We start from the raw sequence: 3,135 nt of genomic DNA on the forward strand, positions 1-3,135 counted from the left end.
TGAGCTAAAATTAACTTATGTTCATTTGCTTATAAAGTTTTGTTTATATTTATTTCTCAGTAAATACATTTTTTGCTAAAATACATAAGAATCTATTTCTATTTATGTTAAATCCCCATGTCGCCAGAAATAATAAAATGTTTTTCTTACCCTGCAACATAATTTTCAATCCATTCTACCTTTCCTTAATTAATTGCAGACTCACTCTGTCAATTTGCATCTAGGAAAATATAATTTTGCTGCTTTTAATTCGCTTTTAATCAAACAGGTCGCATGGCTAACAAACCGCGTGTAACCTATTAACACCTCACAGCTAAAGCAACACGTCTATCTTTCTCTCTCTCTCTTTGCTACTGCTGTTGCATGTGTATGTGGCATGCTCGGCAAAATGGATTAAATCAAACGCCGTGCACTGTTCATTGCCGCTGTGCAGCGGAGGCGATGATTTTGCAACTCTTTCGCTGCCTTCGCCGCTTACCGCTTGCTGCTTGGTGCTTAGACGCATAAATCAATTGAAGAATCAATGAAGTGCAGGCGCATAGTTTGAATCAGGATCACAACAACAACACAAGCTGAGAGCAAGCCAAGAGTAGCTAGCAACGAGCCTGCGAATGTGCGTCCCCAATGTGTCCCGTTGTCTGTCTCTGCTGCTGCCTCTCCCTCTGCCTCTCCCCGTAGCCAATCCCTCTGCCTCATCTCCTTCCCCTAACTGAGCCTCTGCTGTTACTGTGGCTGATTCATGTGCCTCAGCTGGCTGATAAACTGGCTAGCACAAAAAAACAAACTAGCAGCCAAAGGAGTGAAGAGAGAAAAGCGAGAGGAAGCTAGGCGCTAAGAGAGATGTTGCGGCAGGCCAAATGCGAGAGGAGAGGAAAAGAGAAGAGAACGAAGTTGGAAGCGCGGAGTTAGGCCACTCACATAATTGAGCCAGCAATTTACAGGCCGGGACAATGCGTGGAAGCTATTCAAAATTGTTTGTGTTTATGCTACGGCTATTCTAGTTGCTGTTGTTGTGCGACATTGTGTGTGTGTAGGAGTATGTGTAGGTGGGAGTGTAGGAGTGTGTGTATGGGGCAGCCTCGCATAGACATCGTTGAGTGGCAACAATACACATGCGTGCTATAATTTAGCTATCTTTCACACATAATTCACAGCAACTACAATCGAAATAGGCAGCCAGAGTGGGAGTCAGAAAGAGAGGGACGAAGAGGGAGGCAGTCATTAGCATTGCTGCAGCTGCAATTGCTGTTCACTATGCAACGGAAGCGGAAATCGCGCTGCATTCAAAATGACAGACAGCACAACAAGTTGACAACTCAATAAGAAACCGGAAATGAACTAAAAGAGACAACAACTTTTGACAGCTGCGCGACAATTTTGCAACTAAATACAACTTGGATGAATAATTGAAAATCTTAAGATCTAAGCAGAATTAAGAATTTTCTTTATAGGCTTATAAATCAATTTAAAGCAGAGCTTGGAAAAAATATATATTATATATTGAAGTTACTTCTGGTTAGAATATATGTATAAACTTTACAGCAAAAGATAAAGGAGTTCAATGTCTAAATCAATAAAATATCATCAGCTTGTTTTCAGCATTTTTTCTTTTGTGTTCTCAAATTACAAACTTGTATATTCCAGTTGTTCATCTTGTTTTCCTCTGCTGCACAAAAATTGCATTTTAAGCATTATAAAAGTATTTCCAACTATCTAAAATTCAATATGCTAGCTCACTCTCTCATACTCGTTCTTTCTCTATCTAGGTATCTGTTGCCTTTGGCCCGACCAAAATTTGTATGCAAAATGCTTGAAAAATGCATAGTTCACATGTTGTGGGAGGCAGGTTTTTGAGGGGGCGATCGAAAGAGTGAGTTACGTAGGCGAGTTCGGTTCAATATTGAAAGTGCACTTGGTTTGTGTGGTTCAGCCGCAGCATAGTAACAACAACAACAACAGCAACAACAGCAACAACAATAGCAGCAGCTACAGCAACGAGACAAACAATGTGCAACAATGTTGTAATCAACAAAAATGTCATCATCAACGACGCCAGCAGTTGAGGCAGTTCAATGTGTGTGTCTCTCAATGTGTGTGTGTGTGTGAGAGAGAGGAGGAAAACTCTGGAAAATGGTCAGTGACAACGTCAAGCGAAGAGCTCATCGATGTCATCAACACGTAAGCAGCACAAAAAAATGATACAAGACAAGGGAAAACATATTATATGTCCACCGAGGGAAACAACAAAATACCCTGTAAAAGAGGAGATTAAAGAGCAATTTGGTAAGGAACAGAAGTATAACTAAGTTTAGTTAAGCTCTAAATATTCATTAAAAATAATAATATAAATAGTAGCAATCGAACACAAAAATAATATAAATAGTAGCAATCGACCACAATAAAGTAGAATCAAGTAAGCTGAATAAAGTTAAAAATATAATCAATGATTAGCTAATTTCTTGGTATTTTTTAAATGAAGAAATTCGAATAGTTTATTTATCATATATGTCTTATATAGACTATCAATGAACTAATTACATTTTGTATTTGTATACTACTTAAACAATACAGTTATATAAGAAATAGACAAATTGAAGGATTAGATATTCTATTTGTCTATTTATTATATTATCTTTCAATTTCTATTGATTACTATTGATATAGGTACTATAAATTTAATAGAAAAAATAGATAAACGATTCAGTTTTATACAAATTTTATTTTCCTATAATGTTCTTCACAAATCCCCTTTCGCTTAATGTCACTAGGGTATGCGAAACGTCAACAATTTTGGCCAATAGCTTGACCATAGTTGCCTGCCTGTTGTCAACATACCACACACACAGACACACACACACACACGCACACACATACAGTTGTAGTTGCAGAGAGATAGACACAGCTTCATGTGGCCACCGGAAATGTCAACATATACTCTCTCACACACACACACACACACACACTTACATGCATGGCTATTTGTATGTGTGGATTGAGCTCAACTGCAGTTGCTACTGTGTCTGTTTCATAATTCAACTTTAGCTGCTGTTGTACTTGCCACGCCCACTGCATACGCTCTCCGCCTTGCCGCCCTGCGTCACAGGCGAGCCATGTTATTGAATTTAAGCAAAAAAA

The sequence above is a fragment of the Drosophila nasuta genome, chromosome 3 (genome assembly GCF_023558535.2).
Source record: "Drosophila nasuta strain 15112-1781.00 chromosome 3, ASM2355853v1, whole genome shotgun sequence".
Taxonomy (NCBI): domain Eukaryota; kingdom Metazoa; phylum Arthropoda; class Insecta; order Diptera; family Drosophilidae; genus Drosophila; species Drosophila nasuta.